We start from the raw sequence: 12,161 nt of genomic DNA on the forward strand, positions 1-12,161 counted from the left end.
AGAAAGAGGACGATTTATGGTTTGGTCTGCAGAAAGATGATTACGGATGGACACCAAATAAGCGCTGGCGTATTTTCCTGATGGATGACGGCGGCGAGGCGCTGGACGTCCGCTGCCCCGCAATTGTGCTCGCTAATTCAATGACAAATTGTCACCCAGGAAACGCCAAACCGTTCTCATCGGACGCTGCAGGCGTCCGTTTTCTCATTCGAAGCGCCGACAGAGGCCATTTAACCTTTTGCTGTCCTAAAAACCTTTTCTCTTTTTTTTCCAACCCACTGTCCCCGCCGCCGCTTTGTGTGGCCTGACAAAGCCCCAAAGTACGTCATGCGCACATTCTTGAAATCTTTATTCTTAAGTCATGGAAGGGGATCTGGAGGCAAGCAGCTAAAGAGGAACTACAGGCAAAGCATGTCTTTGCAATGATCGTCTTTGCAACAGTATGCGCTCTTCTGCGCATTTGTGGACTAAGAATGAATCGTGACGTTCGCAACGCGAGCCCGCGGGCACTTTGATGTCAATTTCAGCCGGCAGTAGGGGGCGTTACGAGTACAAAATGGGATACACGCACTTTGTGGCAAAATATTGCGTTTGTGTGGTAAAATGTATCATTTAGTTCCAAACGATTACATCTTTGAGGCAAAATCGGACCGTATGACCAAATATTACATTTTTGCTGCAAATGGTTGCATTGCATTTTGTTGCATTTCACAACACACAACAGAGTGGCTTTTCTCTGACAAAATGTAGTGACAAAATATTGGATTTTATGTCTTGTATGTTAACTTTATGGCACAAATTTAGTGGCAAAGTATTTTTGACAATATTGCATTCCTTTTGGCAACATTATTTGTATGATAAAATATGGATGACTTCAACATATTACATTTTCTGTGGCTAGATCTTGCATTTTGTCGCAACATACGCTTTTTGCGGCAAATTATTACATTTTTTGGGCAAAAATATTGCAATTTGTGTGTGCCTTTTTTTTATACTTACTTGACAACATATTCAATTTGTGCAACACACTATTGCATTTCGTAGCAAAATATGGCTGTTTTTCCTTGGTAAAATATTGTATTGCCTGTCTGTAACAGATTTTTGTAACAACATACTATTTTTATGACTGCAAAATTTGACACAATATGCTCAGTTTTGAACAGAATATTTTTGGGGGCAAAAGATCACATTTTTCATTTCAATATGTATTTCATGTCAAAATGTTGCAATTTCCACTAGGTGTATACATAGTCCCTTTCAAATTTCGTCACAGTCCAACTAGCTCGGGTATTTTCCCACAAAAATATTTTGATACAAATAAAAATGATTGTTGTTTCCCAGATGAAAATAAAATGGCAATTTACAGATGCGTGTTTGTTGATGGATGATGACGATATGTGTCGGTTAGTTATAGGCCAAGTCGTTGCTACTAAACTGGGAAGACAAATGAGCACATTCGAATGTACACTTTGAAGTGTCCCTATAAACTCTAATCCCCAAATTAGTAAATGAACATGTCGCGTCATTAAAAAAAGAGACACTTTTTCTTCCCAGCTTTGATGGCTTTAAGCATTTTAATCACTCAAATTGCTGGTGGTGCGCGGTCCGAGCACTTCTAAGGTTGGCGTTGACTCCCATTTTCGCTCTTTACGCGCATGAATTAGTCAGATCTCATTAAATGAAAACTAATGGATGCTGCCGCTTGGCTTGCAGCCAGCAACCTCCTGGGAAAGAGCGGCTCGTCCGCCTCACCCATACCAAAGACAATTGCAAAATGGTCCCGTTTTCCCACTCAAGCCTCATAATTGTTGCAAAATATTCCTTTCTTTGTGCAAAACTATTACATGTGACACATTTGTGAGGAAATGCATGTTTGTGACTCAATTTGGTTGTAAAGTATTGGATTTGGTGGCAAAATATGGCATTTGGGGAGAAACCCTATTGTAATTAGCTGGGAATATTTTCTGAGGACACTGCACTGTGTGGTTGGACAAAATATTGCAAATTAGTGCATTTTTGAGTCAAATTATTTCATTATGTAGTTAAATAACGCATTTTATGCTAAACAATAGCCTTTTTTGAGACAACATATTGCATTTAGCAGGGACATTGTCTTGTTTTTGGGGCAAAATGACTGCGTTTTGTGGAGAAAACAAATGCGTTTTGTGACAAACTAATACGATTTTGTTGGCGAGATATTGTATTTTGGGTGTGACCAATTTCTGTCATTCAAAATTGCATTTTGTGGCAAAAATACATAGCACGTTTGTGATCAAACGTCATTTTCTGGCAAAATATGGAATTTTGTTGGTAAAAAGGTATTTCTGCTTTGTGCATCATATTGCTTTTTTGGTGGTAAAATGTTGCGTCAAATACTGCTTCTGCGCCAGCTCGCAGCTGTAGTGCGCTTGGTTTCCTCAGTTGCTCCAAGGACGCGATGCTCGAACATTCCTACTGGCCCGCCGGCTGTAGGTTGACCACCACCACTCGCAGGAAATCTAGCAGATTGGAGTGTCTATTTTAGCTTGTCACCTTCAATGGAGCCAGTAGAGGAAAAAGTAATAGGATTCCCGGTCCGGGAGCATACGCTTAGTTACTGCTGCTCCATCCCGTTCCGTCTAATGTCACACATTACACGGTACCGTCGGAGCCCCCCCGCCGATTTTTCCATTTGTCCGCCTGAGCGAACGTCGTATTGTTCTGGAATTGTCCCTCTGCTAAGTGACAATCCGTTGGATACGTTCCAATGTGGGAGCGTTTCACAATATGTCGCGACCCTCCTGGGAAATTTCCCTTTCACTCGCCACCAATTTGCCCCACCTCTCTGTCTGTCTCTCTCTCTCTCTCTCTCTCTCTCTCTCTCGCTCGCTTTCTCCCCCTGGCTGCGAAATAGGTTGCGGGAAAAGAAAATTGCCCGCTGCGCCGGTGACAGACACTCGCTGTGAATGCCGTCATCGACTTGATGGGACCCCTGTGATTATTGTGAAGTGGAATTTTTCCCTCCGTTTTAACGCTAAGCGCACAGACCTCCGGCGCGAGGTGCGACAGCCGTTTCCCCGGAGCCCGGCCGAGCCGCACGGGCGATTAGTGACGAACGGCCGCCTTCCAATTTTTGCGAGGCGGCCAGACAGAACGGCCGCGCTGATGTCGAATTAACGACCACTTCCCTTCATGGCCGCTCTGGATTGATCTCAAGTGTGCAAGTGAAGACGTCTTGAAAATAGCTCATTAAGAACTCATTCATTTCAGTAATTGTACTTACTTCATCCGAAAACATATGGAGAGCGCCCCCAGCCCCCTAAATCATTTTTGGGACAAGGGACAGGCGGCAGACGTCCTAAAATCAGACAGGATGGGTCGAGTTGGGCCCGGTGGAGGGTTTGAAGCCCGACAAAGCCAAAGACGAGCGTGGCGGTTGGCCAGAGTTCAATGCCAACAACGAGGCACCCAGGACGGAAGGGGGCAGTCAAGGGCGGGCCCAGATGACAGGCATGACAGGCTCTGTCGAGGTCCTCGTCTAATTCGTCAAGCCCAACGGAGCTGCCCGAGCCTCTGTAACGGCTCTAACGAGGACGCCAGGAACCAAGAGCTTGTCACGGCCATTCTGGGGGACGGCCGGCGTGCTCATCTGGGTTGCCGGGCCCAAAGTATCGCAATCACAATCATTGCAAAAAAACACAAAGAATTTGTTGCTCTGCTGGCTTCCCAAAAGGACGCCATAACAAAGTCCCAACAACTTCACTTCCTTCCTGCACTGCGCAAGTATAACTTCATTATGACTTGGAGTTTCACCTTCAACCAAGTCCTGGACAGCATTTTTCCTTCTTTGTCGGTGATGGACACTAACGCTTCACACAGGGCGTTTGTTTTTCTCTGCATCCGTTCCCCCCCGTCCCCCCGAGAAAAATGGCGCCCATGCATCTCGGTCGGGGTGACAGAACGCCGATAATCGGCGACAGCCATTCGTCCCGCCTCCCGCTGCCTCTCGCACTCGCTCCTCATCTATTGACTCGGCCGTGTTGACTCAAACCCGCTAATGCTCAGAATAATAATCCGCCACGTGCCATATTTACTCGGAAGATCAACACTGGATGCGTTGTCTTGTTCTTGCGTCCTTCTGGCAAATTCATTAGCAAAGCGCAAACAAACCAAAGCGCCGCCACAGATGCTCTCTGACACATTCGCAGGGGACGCTTTGACAACACCTTTCATAGATATGTTTTTCTTTTTTTGATTCTCATTTACAGTGGAGAGAAAAAATATGGCCGGTTGTCTGTGTGAGGTTGTAAAATGGATGTTTTTGGAGTGTGAGCATTCCACCCCAAAAAAAAAAAAAAATCGGAAATCAGGACAGGGGCAACTTTGCTCAAGTGACACTATCAGGTCAACTTGTCTCGCTGATGCCGCTAACATTTTCCATTCATTATTTATTTGTGCGCTTTTTTCCCCCCTCGTAATGTGGCGAAGGCGGCGGAAGCCTAGCGCGCACGCTCACACTTCATTAATGTCATTTTATTATTCATGGCAAGATGAGGAGGGGGTGAAGTTACAGCAGGAAGTCAAGCTGTTCTGACCTTCACACAAAATGGTCGGCAGGAAATGATTACCCCGAGCCAAAAGCTGCTCGGAGGTTATGGATGAGATTTTGCTTCCGGGAAAAGTAGCTTAGCATACAACATTTATCAATTTAAATGAAATGTCAAAAAGTGGCTTGACGCGTTGAACACCTGCATCCATTTGTGGATTCATATGAAGCAACGTCAGCGGTATACAGTCAACTATACTCAATTGAAAATTGGCAAACAGAAAAAAATGGCCTTGCTTAAATCCTAAATATACCCCAAGATTTGACCCCAAAGCATTTGAAAAACATATCATCCTTGCAAAAAAAAAAAAAAAAAAATCTGATCAAATAACTTGCCACAAACGTACCCGGCAACAAAAGTAAAAGTGTTGGAATTGGGCCCAATTAGGCATTCTATGAACCTCGTTAGAGTTCAAATGTCCAGCGGTGTACTCACACTTGTGCGATCCTGTTGTTTTTTTTGTCACGCGCTCTCGGCCTTACGTTTTGCATACAAAAGGTTGTCGCACAAAGGAAAGTACAGTATTACTACTCCACCTAATGCACCGTACCAGGTGAGCCCTAAATTTGGAAGTTATGGTCCAAGCAACCAACTGAAACAAGTCATCCCACTAAATTGTTTTTGTTGTTGTTCTTAATCCGGAGCACCAAAAACAAATTGCCAAAAACGACGGGCGGCCGGCCACTCGGAATAGTCGTCGCTTCCCACAGCGTCATCGGCTGTTACGTTTCCGTGGAAACCACATCAATAAACATCCACAGTATGGACCAGATATAAATAGGCATGCGGCATGTGTCGCTCCAGCTGATTCCCTTCAACGTTTGCGCCGCTCTGCTTTGATTAGCGGACGGTCGCCGATGATGAAAGATGTGGCGCGGCCGCTGACAAATTGAACGCATTTGCTCAACTTTCCATCTCTTGTCACATTTGCTGATTTTGCTTCAGACTTCAGATGAAGACTTTTTTTTGCCCCCCCCACCTCCAAAAAGGCTGCCATCGTTGTCGAAGGAAAATGACAAGTTGAAAAGCTCAATGTTTAATGCGCTTACTTGAGTGCACTGTCAACGAGAAGGAAGGAGAAGGAAAATAAAAGGCAGCCTCCGACAAAGACGTTGAAAAAGTCAGAAACACAAATGACCACAATTACCCGTGCACAAGTGACAGGCGAAAATCTGCAATACAGTTCACATGGAAAAGATGAAAGACGTTTTAACGGATTCAAAACAGCCTTTTTAAAAGATTCCTTAACGCCTGTTCTCGCTGTCAAGAAATGGGAGACGAACATATAACATCACTTTGAGGAAGACTCGCTGGAGCTGTTTATTTGTGACTCCTGCCGGAGGTTTACGGACAGGGTTTGAGACATCGAACAAAAGGCGGCTGTCTTAATGCGAGCATATGATGTGCAATGCCACTGACCGAGCGGCTAACGGAAATGAGCGGAGATTAGTCACGTCGACTACAAATGTCCCCACCGGTCGCAAATAACGAATTGATGGCGCCCTCGACGAGGTTTACGATTGCCCGTGGCGGCCACGGAATGGCGTCAAAGAACTCCTTTTGTCTAAATGGAGCTCTCAAGTCACTTCGACGTAGTTCCTTGGCACCAAGAGGCCGCGGGATGAAACCCCAAAAATGCAATTGATTTGTATTTCCAGCGAACAACGGAGGATAGGTTCCAATTCCATTTTTTCAAATCGCAACTATGAGGGAGAACGCCGCACCATTAATACTGTAATCCCTTGGACTCCCAGGACGACTGGCTTTGAGTCTGGTGCTTGGAAAGTAACGACTGCTGTTTTGACCTCCGCCAGCCATCTTTTGATAGCCGGCCAGGAGAGCTGAAGCAGTGTTGGGAAAGCAATGGCGGCCTCGCATATCAAGAGGAAAATAATCCCTGACTGCTTGAAGACCAGTTGACAGGAAACGCTGACACAAATCCGCTATTGACCGAGGCCCCCAAAATTCTTTCTGCTTGCGTTTCTTGAAGATCCGCTCACCGACTACTAGTTTGATTTGCCCATCGCATTTCTACTTCCAAAAGAAAACCGCAAACTTTCCGTGCATCTTTTCTGCTATGCTAGATTGCTCCCAAAATTAGAAACGGTCCCCATTTTCCTTGAAATGCAACATCCACATGCCTGCACTGGAAGAAGCGCAGCAAAGAGAAGTGCTACAAAATGAAGAGAATAATCTCGCTTCAAAATAAATGAATACAATTTCACGGGACAAATATTTGAATTCAGGTCGTAAAGGTGGGTCAGTCCTTAGTGCAGATAGTGTTTGGGTAGAAACATGATCTCCAAGCCCAAATTTGAGATGTCGTCAAGCTATCCGACAGAGCTGAGGGCGTCTCGTTGCCTCGCCGCACGCAATCAGAGTGCTGGAGGAGAAGATCATCAAAACATGAAATATGCTTCAGGCAAGAGGAAGGGGGAAAGAAACGGCCAAAAAAAGACAAGCTTCATCTCTGGTATTGTCTTATCGCCTCATATAGCGGGCTGCTCGAGTGAAGCTTTGAGAGGCGAGGCACTGATAACGCCGGCCAGCTTGTGGGGAAAGACACTTCCTTGCGGTTATGTTCTTGCCCTGCAGCAAGCGGCGTCCTCCACCCAAACCATCAGATATCTGCGACCGCAGGGAGAGGGGGGGTGGGGGTGGGGGGCGGGGGGGGGAGTGGGAGCCCAACGCCGCACGGTCGGCACTGGATGCCGAGCGTGTCCATGCCCGCGGTGGGAACGAGGAACCGGTGGAATAAAAAAATGAGACATTTGGCAAATAATGCCTACAGGAAGTCAAGCTGCAATTGAATTAAGCCCCACACAGCCCTGCTACCACTGACTATACCCCCCCCCAAAACGTTGCCGCATATCTGGAAGCATAGAGCTTCTCCACAGAGAGGACAATTTAAGGTTTGGGGCTGATGGCTTTGAAAGAAGTGTGAACCGCCGCTCGCTACATCACGGTTTGTCTTTTGGACAAATGCTATGTGGCAGATTTTTAAGGGAAGAAGAAAAAGATGGATATATTTTTGGGAAAAAAACCACCTCATTAAGAAAAGACAGAAAGAAGAATAGTCCTTCCTATGTTTGTGTTAAACCGGCAGTTGACTATTAGCACAATATCTCCGCTAATTTCCATGAGCTCGACTAGCTCGGCTAGCCATTTCAGTGTTTAAAAATACCACGTCACTTTTTTCTCTTGTTTTAATGTGTCGGCTTGACGGTAAACTTTCAGGATTGAGTCAATGGGCCTAATGTGGAACATCTTGTGACCAAACCGCAAATCAGGTTGGCGGATGTCCTGTACGCGCAGCGACACGATGACCGCTAAAGTGAAACGGCTAGGATCAGATGGCGTTCTCGTTAACATGCACAAATATCGTCTTAGAGGACAGGAACACATCCAATTTTATGAGCTGTGATCAGCTGCTTGTCGTTGGATCGCAACACACACATTCTTGACTACTTTTAGTATGTTGTGCTTTATTATAAATGAAAACGTCAAAGCTACTGTTAGCAAAAAGACGTATCGTCATACTCGCGTACGGAAGATGAAGCATACCTCGTAAAACTTCTGTCCATTTTCGTGGCGGGAGTTTTCGTAATTGCCCCGCAAAGGCGATAGACACCAGATATGTTGGTCTTTGCTGGCTCTCGAAGACTGTTGAATGTTTTTGTTGTAAGACAAAGACATTGGAGGTGCTAAGACCCAGAGCCAGTCAACTGAGCCGTAAGGAGGTACTTGGTCTTGAAGTTTGTTGCACATGACAACAACCGCGCTTGGCCTTTCATTTGGAAAACTTCACCCGAGTTCTTTTGGTTTTGGTTCATCCCATTTCTTGACAGATGGAGAGACTGAGAACAGGCACCGAGGAACGCGTCAGAAAGTCTGTCTCCTTGCATGACGGATTTCGACCTAAAGCAGGAAGGTCTGACATGCATCCTCCGTGATAAAGGGGGGTTCGCCGGAGCCCTTCAACCCCCGCAAGCCTGCGTTCATTCGAAGGAAAGGCTCCTTCGAAGCATCAAGGCGATGCTCTCCCAACACACAGCGCGGCCGCAAAATCCTTCGCTACTACGTCAATGCTTAGTCATGCGTGCTTTTGTTGATCAAGACCCACCTATCCTTTGTTCGCTCTGCCTCCTCCGGTGTTGTACGGCGTTGGGAGAGAACACAAAAGGAAAAAAAACAAAAGAGGCTTTTAACAGGATTAGAACGAGCAGGATTAGAGCAAAACGTTCTGTGTGTTAGTGGGAAGGGAGACATACGGAGAAAGCGATAAAGACGGGTGGGGGTGGGGACCAAGGAGAGAAGCTTTACCTGCTCCAAGTAGATGGGGCTTGAACGCAGGTCCCTTGATATGGAAATGTGCTTGGGCAGGGATGAATGTTTGATGGCTGCCAAGGCCCAACATGCTGCAAGCGCCAACAAAGCATGAAATATACATTACAACCGCAGGCATTGTGATGGCAGCCACAAGTGTGAGATACGCAAACACGCTCGGAAACTTAAATGGGCGGCGCCGTCGCTGAGTCTCACTCAGGGCTTTTGGCCAGGATACTTTGCGCCTCGTCTTTGGCCGTTTGTCAGCGTGAGTTCTTGTGCCGTCGTTGCGCGAGAACCCGTTTGGGACCAAATCAGGATCTTGCCAAGAGTGCCTGCATCTGCCACTTTTTCACAGATACGTCCATTAGCCTCTGCGGGTCCGGAACTGGGTCATGGGGTTAGCGGTCCGAGGTTTCATCGCGGCCCACCGCATCGGCTGTGAGGCATGAGGCCCTTTCACTTTGTCTGCACAAGCTGCCATTTTCACAGCTCTGTGTTGGAATCAGGGCATGGCGAGTCCAATTTTCGGCTTTCTCCGTACCACTCCACCCATCCGTTCTCGTTCGTTAGTCTGTTCTTCGAGACGTTGTGTCTAGTCATCCCCAAAAGTCACCCCGACACGTCTTCTAGGTTTCCAATAAGTTTCCACGATCCATTTCCATTGATCAATACGTCCTATACCGTTCCTTACGACCGTCCTTTCGTCCCGCTTCATTCTTTTGCGATTGCGTTCCTCCTTCAAGCTATCCCGAGTTGCCTCCTGGAGTCTGAAGTCTGCCAGCTTTCAAGTAAGTCTCCACAATCGCTTAACATCTCCTGCTGTTTTCCAAGACAGCTCATACAATCTGTTCTCACGGGTTTATGAGTCCGTTCCTCCAGAACTTGGATCCCATAGCCAGAGCTGGGCATTTGACTCAAAATTGAGCGTCCGTTGTTGGGCATCCGTCTGCAGCGTGGGCACCCATCCATCGCCTTTTTTTCAGGGAGGGAAAAATTGTTTCAACGAGCGTCCGTCGGCGAGTCCAAGTAAACTTTCACCGGCTTTCGATCTTTGTCCGATCGATCATCTGTTCTTCAGCCTTGGCCCCAGTTCTTGTTTTTTTTTGTTTGTGTGATTTATGTTCTGCGTTAAGACCAAACAAAATGCGTGAGTTCCCGTTTCCTTGTAAAAGTGCTGAGCGTGACAGTTAATCATCCCTCCTTGTCATTTGATTTACAGCCTGAAAGTCTTTCCAAAATGCCACCACAGTCTCTTATCATATCAATCACGAAGCTCTAATCGGCTCTCCCATCTTAATTGCATTTTCTCGTCTCTGACAATCCGACTATTCCTCGTTCGCCGGCGCAAAACAATCTGCCCTCCGCTGCCGAGGCGGCTTCCTCGCCGACTGCTCGCAAGCTCGACGCCTTCGCTGTGGCACAGCATGCCGTTTTGAGCTCGCTGCATGCTGGAAATATTTTGCAGGCCCGCAGCCACAGGACGGCACCGAAGTGCTTCCGTCTTAAAAGTCCACCCTCAACCGGGCGGCGTTATATTGCTGAGCACACTTTTCAGTGGCGTAACATTTTATCGTCATGCTTGACACTACTAATACGAAATGATGTTTTTAAATTTTAATTGAAAAAAAACAAAACAGTCCCGCTTTTGTCCGTGTGCTTTATATACCGCATGTGTTTTTTTTATTTGACGTTTGCCGGCTTATTAGTTACACTGCTTCTATGCTCAGTGTATTTTGCAAATTTAATGCGGTACATTAAAGTAGAACTAAAGACACATTCCAAATAATAATTTGCTCATTAGAACTTTAATTCAGCATGAACTTTTTAATTAAAAGAAAGTAGACTGTGTAGAGTTTTTGCTCCCTTTTCGCAATCATAAACCGCAGTTTCTTTGAATCGCAGTACAAAAGTGAATGTACTGTTCATTCAGTGAAGTTTGTGAGTTGATTACACTTTTTATCTTATTAATATGAGGCTTTTTAACTGCCCCTTTGGCTTTTTACTTCTGCAGTGTGTCTCATTGATTTTTTTTTCCTCTGAAAAAGAAAGTGAACCGGGCTCGGAAAAAGTCCGCCGTCCAATTCCCCCAACATCCACGCTGCCTTTCGCACTTTGAATCAAGCTCATTAGCCGCGAGTGAAGAAGCGGACCGAGGCGGCGCGGGCGGCTCGCTCTCAACTTTTTTCCTCGTTCGATTCACGTCGGAAAGAAAGTGGAAGTTGGAAGTTTGGTCGTCGTTTGGTTATCAAAACAAGCTCATTAAGCTGCATGAGGAGACGTGCCGCTAATGAGGAGCCTGCTTTCCATATAGAAAGTAGCTCGGAGAGTTAGCGAAACACTCAGAAGTTAGCCTTTTTAAAGCCCCACCCCCTAGATGAAGACAACCAATCACAGCCAGCACAGAAGAGAAGGACTTCAAGGATACTTTGACAATTTTTGGGACATGTTTTAGTTGTTTTTTTTGCAGACTCCAGGTAAAGCGAAGCGGTTATCCGATAACAATGCTATGCAACTGTTAGCCCGCTAACCAACAGAGCTGGGCATACCGCCTATGTGATGGATCGGTCCACCCATCCGCCTATATACGATAAATGGCAAATTAATTTTTTTTTTTAAAAGATGGATTAAGCATAAACGGAGGTGGACTTTCGCCCATTTATGTAATCGTCTATTTTCGCGGTAGTTGGTGCAGTCGGAAACGCTAACGGAAGCCCTTTTAACATCACAGGTGGACCGGCTCATATGCGGATTCTGTTTCGTCCGGCCGGGCAAAATGGCGGATCAACGGACGGCGGAATGGTATCCCGGCTGTAAGCGGATTGCGATAAACGGACTGCGAATGTTTTAGTGCGGTAAAATGCTCGGCTCTGCTAACCAAAATGCTAAGTTACGCTACCAACGTTTGTGACCGCGGGTTGGCTTACGTTTTGTAGAAATGTGACAGCGGCTGCCATGTTAGTCTGAAAACCTTTCATTATTTGCTCTATGCAAGCTTCCCTCCAAAAATAACGGTTGATGTTCCAAAGTACAGTCATATAGGAAATATTGCCACAACATAATCTTGTGTACTCTGCACCTGCTCTAGGCAACCTCTCCTCTTAAAAGACAAGTCTTGTTGTCATAATGATCATAAAGTAAGTAATAATTTCGCCGCAATGCAAACTCCGTCAGCCAAGCTAACCAGGCTAGCTTCATGCTCCTGGTTTGTAAAGCAGAATACTAGTTGCCGCGTTTTTCACAAGACCT

At 46.0% G+C, this 12,161-nt stretch overlaps 1 protein-coding gene across 2 annotated transcripts in view; it reads right to left on the minus strand.

Moving 5' to 3' along the window:
* Window positions 1–5,619: 5,619 nt before the first annotated feature.
* The window catches only part of LOC147133833 (polypeptide N-acetylgalactosaminyltransferase 10-like), a 47,899-nt gene continuing 41,357 nt past the window's right edge, over window positions 5,620–12,161 (minus strand). The window contains exons 17-18 of one of the 2 annotated variants that reach the window (XM_086012359.1): window positions 8,910–9,004; window positions 5,620–8,732 (exon numbers count right to left, since the gene is read on the minus strand). The gene's annotated coding sequence lies outside the window, so the exon portion shown is untranslated. The remainder of the gene's footprint in view (window positions 8,733–8,909; window positions 9,005–12,161) is intronic. The other variant, XM_086012358.1, reaches the window with a different exon arrangement.

This window comes from Filicampus tigris, chromosome 17 (assembly GCF_054856515.1).
Source record: "Filicampus tigris isolate MCC_2025a chromosome 17, RoL_Ftig_1.0, whole genome shotgun sequence".
Taxonomy (NCBI): Eukaryota; Metazoa; Chordata; class Actinopteri; order Syngnathiformes; family Syngnathidae; genus Filicampus; species Filicampus tigris.